Consider the following 14166-nt stretch of genomic DNA (forward strand, 5'->3'; position numbering starts at 1 on the left):
ACATGCTTTACACTCTTTGTAAATTAAATAGAATTTCTGCATAGAAATTTTCACATATCTTTTACCCATTTTATTTCATTTAACTATGTTTGTAAAGTTATGGAACTGCCAAAATCAGGGACCAAATTTTCAATGTGTTCCAGTACATGTGTCCACCATTAGTTATTATTTTAGGTACAAACTCTTTCAGCTAGAATACAAGCCCTTAGACAGTAAGTCCCAAACATTCTAACTTTTTTACCAATGTTCACTTCATATGCATTTCATGCTGTCCTCAAACAAGATAATCCTCCGTAAACACTCTTGACACTTGCCCAAGTTGGTGCCTATCAAAATCAAGGCCTAGTTGAAACATCCCCCTTCTTCCCCGAAACCTCTTGGGATCTCATCTGCCAGGGGTGATTTTATACCTTAGCAAGCCAAATGTACCTCTCTTGTGGTAGTTAAACTGCTTCTTTTAATTACAGCTCCCTTTACATAGTGCTTTGCCTCAGTATAGATTATAAAAGTTTTGATGATGAAAGTATTAAAATACCACTCTTCATTGTATCTTATATCCTATTTCTATCTCCAGTGTAGTTTATATTCCCATATCTTACACATGCCAGAACCTCAATAATTACATTTGAGAAAATAGATGTGCATTACATTATTATACATTCCAACTCTGTTCCAGCTGTAAAAGTCTCAGCAAGCATGTCTGGTAGGCCTTTTCCATAAAATGTTTCTAAACCAATTGGCAAGAGGCTATATTCTGAGGAGTAACTGGAGATAATCTATTTTTTAGGACTCATAACAAACACGGCCTGATTGCTGAAGAAATATAAAAATGAAAACTACATACTAAAAGGTCTTTCTGAAGGAGCTAGGAACATTTGGTCTGGAGAAAAGAATACTTAAGGTGAACACAGTCGCTATCTTTAACTAGCTGTAGGATTGCCATGCAAGCCAATGAGCAAAGTTGTTCTGGATAGCTGCAGAAGTTCCACTGCTGATGAACTGAGCCTCCAAGAGCGAAATACCTTCTCTAAGAAAGGAAGAGATGTTTTAGTAGAGACTGAATGCCAGCAGTCCTTGGTGATTGGTCCTGAGTGATTTCTCCTTGCTCAGTTGGGGATTAAATGATGCCTCCAATAGTTTTATGTATTCCTGAAATTCTATGAAAGACATCACACTGAAAGTGTCCTGTGACCATTTGACAAATCAATACATCAGATTCTACGCCTAAGCAAGTTAATCAGCATAATTTAAATGAGCTCGTTTAAGAGATGCCCCATAATAAGTCACCACTGCAGGACTATACATTGTATCAGAGTGGCAGGAAGAAGTAAAATTTCTCTCATATACTAAGCCTGATACTGAAGATGCATAGCCTGCTCAAAACTAAGGTCTGACCCATCTGGGAAAAAGCACTTGGAAAGGTTACATTGACTAAGGAGGCAGGTTATTTGCATATTCCAAAAGACCTCAGGAACCCATTTCTGTACCCTTCCCTTTTCCCTAACTCATTTTTTTTTAGAAATACTTACACATCAAACAGAAGAACTGTAGTTTGATTTACACAACTGTGTATTGTAAAAATTTCTTATGAAATTTTAACCAAAACCAATTGGCTTAAGGAGAACACAGATGTTAGGTATACTGCTTGCTTTTACAGCTGTCAGAAGGGTTAATATAATCATAGCAGGCATCAAAGCCAGGGCAAATTTGTTACCAATTTCAAAATGTCTTCTGTTTGATTCTCATCGCTACCATCCTATTTAACCCATATGAATATAGAAAAAGAAAGACTAATTGCCAGGAAATTTTTCTCCCAATACAGATTCTTGGGATTGTTAGCTAAACTGTTAAATTTTTCCAGATCAGCTAGTATTATCCATCGTAACTATTTTCAGACATCATTAGGTTTAACATCAGCAAACTCCTACCAAACATGGCCAACAATCAACTGATGACTGAACAAATTTGGAGTTTGTCCATTAGAAAGTCTAATCCCCACACTTAGCATCCAATTATTTGCTATATTCTATACTGCCAGGTGATTTATTTTTAAAGGTCATTTTGAATATTCTCAGCCACTTGGCCCTTTTTTAAAAGCTACATTTGATTAAATCTGGGCACCAAGTCCTTCACGAATATTACTGAGGTCATTGAACAAGTAAACAGATGACAAATTCAAAAACAAATGTTTTTGCATTCCTTTTCCTTTGTTTGAATGTGAATGTAACTATCTCAAAATTTTGTTACACATGTGCATTAGTGACCTACACAAAATGTAAATGCACCAGAGGATATTACAACAAGCTGTGGGCTGCTGACCATTATCTTCCTGAAAACAATTATGCATGCCTCTCATAAATTGCATCAATAGTAGTCAATTATCTCAAGAACACTCTACTAACCCTTGTTACAAATGTATTGCTGTGTATCAGATTTTTTTCAACAACTGAATTATTCTCAAAACTTAGTGTTGCTTCACATCCTAAAAATAGCCACTCCAATTCTCTTGTGAGTTACCCTGCTCTGTTCCCAGGAGGTAGGGCAATGCTATAACCAATGCTTCATTTTTACAGATGAAGAAACAATGAAATATAACAGAGGTACAGCCCCTTAGCCTGAATCATTCTGAAAATCAATAATGAGGCAAACAATAAACTACTCGGGTCAAGGTTTATCATCAGCTGCTCTGGTGTCCTCTGCAGCCCTAGTGTGAGCCCTAATGAGCACATCCTCACAACAAGGACAGAAAAGACATTTAAAATCCTCAAGTTCTCCCAAATGTCTATTTCTCCCAACATAAACTTGGCACATGGAGAACAAATTGAATGACAAAAGAACACCTCAAATGTTTATAAACCTGGATTTCCCCTTGTTTAGAGAAATAGAGATTATTCTAAATGTAAGCACCAGAGGGGGGGAAAAAAAAAAGGATAAGAAGTTGAACTTCCCATGACCTGTCCATAAGGGTTGGGCCAGCCATCAGCATTGTCCCACAGGGCACTGTTGATTTGCTAAGACAGATTTCCTCACTTGCTTCGAATGGGAGGAGAAGATTCACACCCAAACCTTTGCTCCTTCATTTTTCTTTGCCTCCACAGACAAGGATATGCAATGGAAGAAAGGAATACAGTCCTTCTTTCTCCTGAATTTATCCAAGCAGGCCTACCAAGAAACAACTCTTCCCTCAACCCCACAGAGACCGCCTTCACACAGCTTTCCTGCTCAGAGTGCTCTGAACAAAATATGGCCAAAGAAGACTGTCCTGTCCTGAAGAACCCCAGTTCAACTACAGACTTCCCTATCCAACTGTAGGAAAAAATACCTCAAGACAGCCCCGTCTGTTCACGTGCTGGAAAATCTAACGAGACACGCAGAGCCCGGGAGACCTTGACTATGACTGTGAGAAGGCTTTGTAATTGTGGGTGGGTAGGTGAGCCAGTTGTTTCCTGGGCAACTTCTGAAAGAGCTGAAGGGACACAATAAGAGTGAGCAGACTGATGGACTGTGGCCATGGGGGTGAAGACGAGCTAGGACTTCAACCCTCATTTGGTTCTGATGACCACCCCCATCTGACAGTGGGTCAAAGTTTTCTTACCATTTACACTGCAAACTGCTTGAGAATTATGACTTTAAACATTCACCAAATATCTGTTGCATGCTTACTGTATACCATGCGCGGTCTACCTGCCTGTGAAGGCATAAACCATCACAATCCACTAGAAAGTTTATAACAAAAATTATCAGCCAAAAAAATTAAAAATTCATTTAAATAAGATTAAAATACATACATTCCAATATAACTTGTAGCAATCGCTACACTTTAACAAGCCTATAGATGCATTTTATAATAGAATACGTCATTTATATACCATTTTCTTTTCTCTCCTATAAAACAATACTCAGGATCTGATTCTACAAGTTATAAAAAGCTGTAGTCCTGAACCATGAAGAGGAATTGTTTAAAAAATATAATATTGTTATGTAAAAACAGTAGCTCTTCAAAAACTACCTTACTATGAAAAATGCAGATACAGATATAATATATGAAATATTTTCCTTAGTGATTTGGTAAGTCTTGCAGAGCTTCCTCCACTGCTGTTTGGCTCGAGAGACTCCATATAAAAGTAGATTCCTAAACACACTGGATGGTAGTACAAGGACTGAACTCAGCCTAAGTTTCTAAATTAGTCCAGTAGAATGTAAACGCCATGAGGGTACAGTTTTTTGAGCTTGTTTGTTTTTAGCATTTTCTTCACTGATAAAATCTCCAGTGTCTAGAATAGCATCTTCTCCAAAGCAGATGCTCAATAAATCTTTGTTTAGCTAATAAATGTTTATTTAAAAGTCAGCAGTCCCAGGAACACCCCAGCCCCACAAGGAAACACTGTTTCTCCTCCTCTTTTGATTGACATAGTTCAAGTTGGGTAATCCAGGCCCCAAAGGCTATTTTTAGACCAAAAACTTCAGAAGGATGATCCACAGAGAACCAGAGAATTTAGCACACTTCACTACGATAGCACTGGCTGAGCTCAAGAAGAAATACCCCAAACCTTAACTGATATTTCCATTTGTGAACTGCTGAAAAATATGCATTCTGGCATCATTTCTTAAACAATTTCAATCAAAGGATAATACACCATTTGGAAATGTGTACAACAATGTGAATTCTTTTGTGTTTTTCTTTTAGTCTAATCCCTTCTTAATAATAATCACAGCTGTGAGATATTACACATTTACTATGTGTTCATTGAGATGCATACACATATTCCCATAAAAATTTTGCAGTGACTCTTAAACAGATATTATCATCCTCACTTTGTCATCTCCAGAGGTTAAGTGAATTTCCTAAATTCCCCCAGCTGATGGTGGAGTTGGAATTCACCCTGTTCTGTCAAATCTAGGCTCTCAGCCCCTAGGTTACCTCTATATGTCACCAGCAGACAACCATCAACTACTAGGGGAAATCATTGTGCAAAGTGATAAAAATGGTTAACAATATAATTTTGATGTTTAACAATTGCTTATGCTTCATGGAATGGTAGAAAGACCAAGTGGTTTTGGAGCCAAATAGCCCTGAGTTCAAATCCTGCCTCACTATTGACTATCAGAGTATCCCTGCTAAAACCATTTAACCTTTCTGGAATTCGATTCCCTTAAGTGTAGACATGAAAATAATAATAACAAACATCCTCAAGGTTGTTACTGAGAGTGCCTGATATGAAACCTGGCACAGAGTAAGTGTTCCTTAAGCCCAAATTCCCTTCCCACTAACGGATTTGCTAAATTGGCACTGTGCTGATTTTTTTTTTAAGTGTTTGGTTCATCCTTATAATACCATAATTACAGAATATAATGACACTGCATTCTCTAGAACTACAAAGTAGAATTTATAAACTGATAGAATATGAGTTGGAAGAGGCTTTGGAGGCCATCTGTTCCAGTCCTTTCCATTTCCAAGTGAAGTCCAGAGCGTTTAAACTACGTGTTTCCAAGTTTTAACAGAAAGTTCAATGCAAAGACACCACTAGACCTTACGTCGCTCCACCCCCGCTCCCACTCCACCCCCAAGTTTGCCTCACGTTACACAGGCATGGCAATGCATGTAATTTTTAGACAATTAAGCAGTATAAAATAACCTCATTTTAATTGCATCCAATTAACAAGCCAAATTAGTGTTTCATATGTACACTATTAAATGAGTTGTCTGGCTTCCAAAAGAAATAAAACACTGTTTCAAATGAATCTAGCATTTCAGTGAACAAAGCTACTTACAATTTAAATCACCTTTCCTATAATCTTCTTTATATGGAGCTAGACCTAATCTCCATTTTAAAAGAAATACTTTCTGCACTATCGGGGTGAGAACTCAGGCTATATTTCAAGTATCAGAATTTTCTGTCTTACGAAACACACAATTTTCCAATATTAGTGTGCATGCATGTGTGTGTGTGTGTGCGCGTGCGCTCTCTCTCGCATGCCTACCCACATATGCATGCCTACAGATCACTAAGCAAATACAAATAAGGGTGTGTCTACATTTACCTACTGCCTGGTTTCAAAAGTCCCACCTTTTTGTTGGGCTTCTGAAATCAAGTGAATCTGCCACAATGCAAATAAGAAGAGCTTCTTCACTGATATCCTGCTTTCTTTTTCAGTGAAAATGAAACCATCAAGTAAATCTTTGTGAAAAGAAAAAACAAGCATGCCTTTCAATACACTGCACTACACAATCTGTCCAGTATTGTCAGGATTTAGGTACAATTGGGCGTCGGTCAAAAAGTGGTATTCTAATGAACCATGAACTGAATCATCTATGTGTCCTTTAAAATATTTACACCCAAAAACATAAATAGCTTATAATTTTAAGTATAGCTATTTTTATAAGCTGGTGTTTGATGGTCAATTTACTATTAATATTTATGAACATTGTCTGGGGTAAGAAGTTTTATAGTTGATTAAAATAATAATACAGTACTGTACATAAAATGTAGTTTAAACGGACAATCTGCCATAGTTACTGGACCACTTTTATCAAAACATTTTTATTACTTTTGTTATTATTATTATTATTATTATTTTATCCTCACCCGAGGACATTTTTCCATTTTTTGTACAGATAGAGTGGGAGGGAGAGAGAGGAAGGGAGAGAGAGTGAGAAACATCGACGTGAAAGGAACACATCGAGTGGCTGCCACCCGCACGACCAACCAGGGCCGGGGACAAACTGCAACCGAAGTACGTGCCCTTAGCGGGAACCGAACCCGGGTCTCTCCGGACCGCAGGCCAACGCTCTAACCGCTGAGCCAAACTGGCCAGGGCACTTCTGTTATTATTTTTAAGATGTCCGTTCACAGGATGGAAGAACTCAAACTGTTGTGCAATAGTGTCAACCTTTATTACTTCTTTTTTGGGCGTTATAGCAATTTAACTATCTCCTTGCTTCCAGCGTACCCATGCCATCTACGCTTACACTCTTTCTAAACACACACATGACACTGCCACTCTTCTGCTCAAAAACTACAAGTGAAGCCCAGCTTTCTCACACGACATGGAAGCAGTGTACCCTGCAGGTTCACCTACTCCTCTCCCCTGGGACTTCAGCTTTGCCCCACCCTTCCCTCTTAGTAGAAGGTGTTGAAGTTCTACTCAACCTCCAAGGATCTCAATCAAAACTCACTTCTTCCCACAAAGACCTTTTAATCTTTCTGGCTGGAAGAAAGCATGCTTCCATTCATACTCCCACCTGTAAGTTTTAATGAAGTTTATTTATAAGCCACATGTCTTCTCTAGATTGTAAAATTCTTGAAGTCAAAGATCATCAACCTTTTATCTCTCGGTTAGTCATTCTGAGCGGAGTCTGACTCCAGAACCCAAGGTTGGAACTTCTACATAAGCTGACTCCTTTTGCCACCTAAAGTGGATTTTATACATTATGTAAATTTTTTAAAGGAAGCAAACTGAGCAAATGATATAGTTGACAAAATAGAACATGAGTCCAGAAATACATAATGTTATTTTCACCAACTTCTTTGTCTACTCTTTTCCTTCATAGTCTTGTGTTACTCCCCTAAGATCTAAACTTTTCAAAGGCCCTGATATTTGCAATCCTGTAGAGAAATTATCTGGGGATTTGAATGTTTCCTAGCTGTTTAGAAACATAAACCCAGCTCAGGAAGGGCTGCAAAGATTAGTCATTTACTACACACAGCAACCTTGTAAGGACTTCTCAATTGGTAATTATCATTAATTAAATCCTGATAATAGCCAATGAACTGGAGCACCAAATAAGTGGTTTTTTTTGAAACTTAAATTATTTATTTTTTTAATTATATTTAAATAATAATAGCTAACCTACAACTAAACCCCTCTAACTGAAGTCTGAACATTGAACCATAACAAATTCCAGTGGTCCAGGGACCACTGATGTAGAAGTAATGTGATGATATATAACACGTGTTATACATTAGTCTACTCAAACTTCTAGGCCTTGCCCACTGCCCCCCAAAGTCCCCCTCCAATGATCATTCTCTAACAAGACCAATAGTAGGGTCATCCTATGTCCTGATTTGCCAAGGACAGCACCCCCCTCCCACTTTTATGCAAGGTTTGATAATCATTCATGGGATCAATCTATCCACAGGGTCTGGCCTTACCTTGCATGACCTCTCTTATCTGCTCTCCAGTCTCACTGGAGAGTAAAAAACTTGCTATCAACTCCTCAAAACAATGTACATCCCACAACCTGAGAGCATTTGCATTGTTCCTTCTTGATACAACTCTCTTCCCCTCTTTGAACCTATCTTTTTCTACTTGACTTATTCTTATCTTTTATTCTCATTTCAAAAGTTACCTCCTCAGAGAGGTCTTTTGTTTAACCCAAGACAGGGGTGATATACCCCTTGTTAAACACTCCTTTATATTTTTTCCATAGCACTTATAACAAATGTGGTGTTACATATATTGGCCCACCATTTTATTAATATCTGTCAACTCCACTACATTAGAAGTTCCTCTCCTGTTCTACATCATCATTATACCCTTGGTGTCTCGCACAAAGCCTGACCCATAGTAAATACTTGTGGAATAAATAGATGAAAAAAGTTGTATTGATCAATGATGACTGAGGCACTGTCACAGTATACTAAAAAATGGACTAAGATTATATGTGAGTTACACGTCAAAAATGCTGGCGGGACCTGGGTACTTCCTGACCTTACATCCAACCATTTAGTGACTCAGAAGTGGTAGGACAAAGCCCACCTGCTCCCTACCCAGGTGCATCTTTAGACACACAAACATCATTTTCATCTCTTCTCTCCCAAGCACTTTCTTCATATGTGCCTAAATAGCTAGACTTCGATGTTAAGCTGCTAGGAAATCTAAAGTTATGAACACTTGTAGAATAAATCACAAGTCAGAGTTAATAACCCAAATGAGTTGTGACATAAATTATCAAGCAGTTCTGATTCTATTCCCAATGCAGTCTTGAAGACAGGACAGCCCCATGTTTATCTTTATGTTAATATCTACAGTCCACCTCAGAGAAGCCCAAGACTGCACAGACCTAGCAAGCTATGTTATCCTTCTGCACATGAAGACTTGAGAGTTGTGTCACAATAACACATAAAGTGCTAAAACATTTTTCCAAATTACTTAGAGCCATCTCATATCTACAAAACCTGATTTATAACCTCCTTATTGTTAGCATTGCCATAAATAGCACACAGTAAGCAATGCTTTTGATTGTGATCAAGTATTAGGAACCAAACGAAAATTATATCACATACAACTTCCTTCAAATAAACACAATCTTATTTTCATAAAGTTTTCCATTTTTTCTCAATCCTCTGTGTTCATGCATAGCTTCAAATACTGAGGAGCCTCAACAGAACATTCACTAATGTTTTACTCAAGATTAATAAAGGGTCTGCCTGAGTGGTTACAGCAAACCCATACATGCTGGATAGTTTGAAGTTTCTTGAAACCTGAATCCATTGAGTTGAGTTAGCAAACTTCCTCTGTTCCTTTCTAAATATCACTTAAAAAGTTGCAATGCTTAAATACCAGTTTTAGCCAAAATATGGATTCACAAAGAATTCACATGTAAATCAATTAACTAGAAGCACATCATTCAAAGTGTGAACTATTTCTCCACCTTCAGCACTACTGTGTAGACCAACCAAGAGAGTCTGCTGATGCTCACTATGAATCAAAATGTAAAAACAGTGTTTAAGTATTTGTTATGTTAAGGCTGCTTTTAAAATAAGCCCTGCTTTGGAAAAAAAAATAGGCAACTTCTTAAATATTTTTCAGTTTAAACTGAAGAAGCCTAAAAGATTCAACCTGGTGTCTGAATCATGACAAAATGCCAAAGGCTCAAGCAGACACATGTGCCATTATTCCACAAGGAACGCCTGCATACATGTTGTCTCTGTTTTGTTGTCATAGTAACAAGAACATTTGTAAACACATCTCAGGTAAAAGGAACCTGATCAATCAAAAGATTCTGCTGGCTAATCTTTCAATGTAGTTAAACAGCATGATTTCATTATGTAATAATATGCACATAGTAAACCCCTTTCACGTTCCACATTTAATAGAAATATAGATGTACTTTATCTACTTTAATAGAATTTTTCCAAAGGCCTCCACAAAGATCTAACCATTTAAAAATCAGTTAAATTTTAAATCTGTAATATCATTAATATAGTTACATTCCTAAAATTGTCCCCAAATCAATTTACATTTATGTAATCACAAATACCTTTGTATGAATATAAGCAGTTTCTAATAAAACCCACCACATGAAATACAATCACCACAAAAGGACTATATATGCCAATAAGCAAATTTTGTATTAAACCTGACCTATTTTCAAAGCAAGAAACACGGACAATTTGCAAAAGATTCACCAATGTAATATAACATTTTTCTGTACATAAGACATATACTGAGTATTTCAAACCTAGTGGTGAAAAGGGATTATGACACTTGAAGCACACTACCAGTATTAAGTGGATGTTGGTAAATCCCTTTCACCTCAAAAAAAAAAGGACAGTTTAGTTCTCATTGTGACTACTTAGTGTCCCACAGGAATTCTGTCTTAATAATGAAAATGATATTCCTTTTACTCTTGTGGAAGGCATTTCTGTCTTTGATAAACTATTTGGCCTATATTCTAAAAATCAAACTAAATCTACTCATTACACAATCTACTTGGTTAAAATTTTGCTTTGACATTGTTATAAGGTGATAAAGCACAAGACATTTGTAAATTCTAATATATATGTAATATATATGTAAAACACAGTGTATATAATATGTATTCATGGAATATAATATATATGCAAATATTTAAAATAACTTGTTTAGCTCAAGGACAAACATCACCAAACATTTCTAATAAAGTTAAATAGCCTTTTTCTAGGAAGCTAGATTATTGCAAATTTAATTAAAATGGATCTTATTAATATTTCAAGTAATTCCTCAGCTTGATTATGCACTACAAAAAACAACTGTACTGAAGAGAAAAATCAATAGCCTTTGAAGAGAGCTCGAAGTATGCTGAAACAAAACAGTTCTCTTGTGAATTACCAAGGTCTAGTCTAGCCTTTGAGGATAGAGCAGAGTACCAATATTTACTTGGAGGTAAACTGAGTTATTTTTAAAATGGCAAAAAAAAATGGAAGGAGAAAAATCAGTTCAGATTTTCCATTGTAAATTAAAGCACCGGAAACAAGCCTTTTTATGTTCATTTTAGGCCTAAGTAACTGTGCAGCGAATAAGGTTTTCACAATGTCAGTTGCACACACTGCTTCCTGTGCGAATTCTAAGCCATTACAGGTGTCCTAAGGCCTCCAGTGAAACCTATTATCAGGAGATTCCTCTGCCACCCCCCACCCCACCCCCCAAGCTAAAGCGATCCCTACTGGCCCCTACTCCGCACACATTATTGCCCTTCTCACCCAAGTGTCTTTTTTAAGGACCCTCTCATTTCTCTGCACTCCCTAGGTTAAAGTACCCATTTGCCCTCGGCAGAGCGTGTAAAAGGTTTCTCATTCGAGAGGACTAGTTCCTGCAGTCCTTTTTAGTTAGATGCTTTCATGTCAGAGGAGAGGAGCCACTTGAAGAAAACCCTCCTTCCCCTCCTGCTTTTCCCCACGGGGAGCCACGTCCCCAAAGGACAACACCAAGGGACACTTCCTGACCTTCTATCCCCTCATCCAATTTGGGCTTGGAGGGTTGGGGTCGCATTTTCTCATGTCCTCTGCTGCATTGGATGTGTTATGTAAGAGGAACAGTACGCGGGAGGCACATGCGTATAAAGCGCACTGATCTGTGATAACAGCTGGGGTAGCAGAGCTGATCTGGAGTCTCCCCCACCAATACGATAGACACCACACACACACATACACACACACACACATCACCCCTTCCCACCCACCCACCCACCCCCACAGCAATGTTTTCCTGTCTCACCCCTTCCAGTACCAGACGCACAGAATGGAAAGGCGGGAGGAGGGGTGAAGGGAGGTGAGAGAGGAGGAACAGCAGCAGCAGCACATCTGCTTTGATAGCAGCCGGCAGAGCCTCCGCGGCAGAGAGCCCCTCGTTAACCCCCTTCCTGTGGCTGCACCACGTCATGGAACATTCCCGGAACGGGCCAACGTTCCACCCACTTCAGGGAACAGACATAAAGGCGCAGACCCAGCTCCCCACAGTGCACAGCCCAAACACACATGTCCCTTCCCGGTCCCGGGCCAGGCGCGCAGGCGAACACCCATGCAAACCGCCCCCACCGGTCTCCACGCGCCCCCGGCCGGCCAGCTCCGCCGGGAGCCTCTCTGCGGCCAGTGCACCCGCAAGGCGAGGGCGCCTCCGCCTGAACCTTCCATCGAGACAGTCCCCTCCTTCCTCGCTTCCTTCCTTCTCTCTTTCCTTCCTTCCTTTCTGGGCAGAAGAAGGGAGTCACTGAAATGCCAATAGCCAGAGCCTTCGCTGCGCTCCCTCGGCCTCAGGCCGGCGGCCCGGCCCTCGCGCTGCCCGCCCGCCCCCAACCCGCGCGGCATGGCCGCGGCCCCCTCCCCCGCTACCTGACGACAAGCGGCCGGCGGCCGCGGCAGCCGCAGCGGTGGCCCGGCGGTGCGCGCCGGTGCACGTCCCTCATTAGTAACCAGGCACATTCCTGCCTCCAGCGCTCGCGCGCGGCCCCCTCCCCCCAGGACATTACGCAAAGCAGCCTCCCCTCATCTGCATAGATCCGCGGCCAGGGTATTCCCCGCATTTCCCAAAGCGCCGGACCCCTCTCCCGAGGTCTCCCCCATCCCCGCCCCCTCCGACCCTCACCCCGGGGAAACCGGGAAGCACCCGGGGCGCGCGCAGGAGGGGCGACGGTGTCCGGCGGAGGCTATTTCGGTATAAAGTGAAACAAGCTCCCCAACGCTACAGGAGGCAGGAAAAACACAGTGCCCAGGCCACTTACCGAGCCGAGGAACCCACATTTCTGCCGCTCTGTTCTCCCAAATGCTCAGTCCACCCTCCACGCGCCCCCAGGCTGCACCCAGCACCCCAAAGTCGAGACGTGTAGGAATATTGTCAATGAGCCAGGAGACCCTTCAAGTTGCTCCGGGGTCCTAGGAGCCTCAACGTCCAAGACACAACTTGGCCAAGACTTGTGCTACAGTCAACGAAGATGTTTTGGTGGAGACCCTCCAGTGGGGAGAGAGCGCTCCGCGGCGCCCCGCTCGCCTGCTCTCCACCCCCTCACCTCCAGCCCGCCTCCCCCCGGCCGCCCGCCTCCGGGCTGCGAGCCCCTCGGGCGGCTGTCAGATCGCGGCTGCTGCCGGGTGACAGGAACGGGAGGAGGGCGCGACGCGGCCGCCCGAACCCGAGCGGGCGAAGGGGATCCTCGCAGCAGCAGCAGCGGCGGCCGCTCACCTGGAAAGTCACCGCTGAGTAGGAGGAGGAGGAGGACGAAGAGAAGGAGGAAGAGGAGGGAGAGGAGGAGGGGGAGGAAACCCCCCTGGTGCCCTTGTTCTCGCTGCCGCGGCGGCCGCTCCTCGCCAAGGCTGAGCGTGTCTGGTGGGGGGTGTCTGGTAGCATTTCCTTAAGGACAGAGGGAGGGCGGGCGCGGAGGGAGGGAAGAGATCCCGACCGCCTGCCCAGGCTCCTCTTTCCTTTATTTATTTTTCTGACACTGTATGGAGATGGGCCGGGGCCGGGGCAGCTGGGCTCCGAAGGGAGCCGCGAGGCCCGGGCCGCAGCAGTCCGCTTGTGGGAGACGCAGCGGCCGCCTCCCCTCCGGTCTGTGGACGCACCGGGTTATTCCTGGCAGCGCCTCCCCGAACAGAAGTTACTAGGAGGAGTGCGCGGCGAGGGCGGGCGGGCGGGGGGGAGGGGGGAGGAAGAGGGAGAGACTCAGCCAGCGACGTCATCGGATCCCCCAGCGCGTCCCAGGGAGGAAGGCTGAACCAGAAAAACCAGTCTGGAGCCGGCTAGCAAGAGAGGGATGTGCTTTGCGCGGGGCGACGGGGGAGGGAGGCGACTGGGAGGACAGGGCCGGGCCCCGCCGCGGCCGCTCCGGGCGGGAAGATCGCGCTGCGCTCCCGCTTGCTTGGATCCGGGAACTCCCGGGAGAGCGGGTCTCTACTTGTCATGCAAAAACAC

The 14166-nt window shown here is 42.3% G+C and overlaps 1 long non-coding RNA gene across 1 annotated transcript in view; it reads right to left on the bottom strand.

Annotated features, from left to right (window-relative positions):
- The window catches only part of LOC118620845, a 164225-nt gene that overhangs the window by 149191 nt on the left and 868 nt on the right, over nucleotides 1-14166 (bottom strand). The gene's annotated exons all lie outside the window — the stretch shown is intronic.

The sequence above is a fragment of the Molossus molossus genome, unplaced genomic scaffold, assembly GCF_014108415.1.
Source record: "Molossus molossus isolate mMolMol1 unplaced genomic scaffold, mMolMol1.p scaffold_m16_p_8, whole genome shotgun sequence".
NCBI classification, from domain to species: domain Eukaryota; kingdom Metazoa; phylum Chordata; class Mammalia; order Chiroptera; family Molossidae; genus Molossus; species Molossus molossus.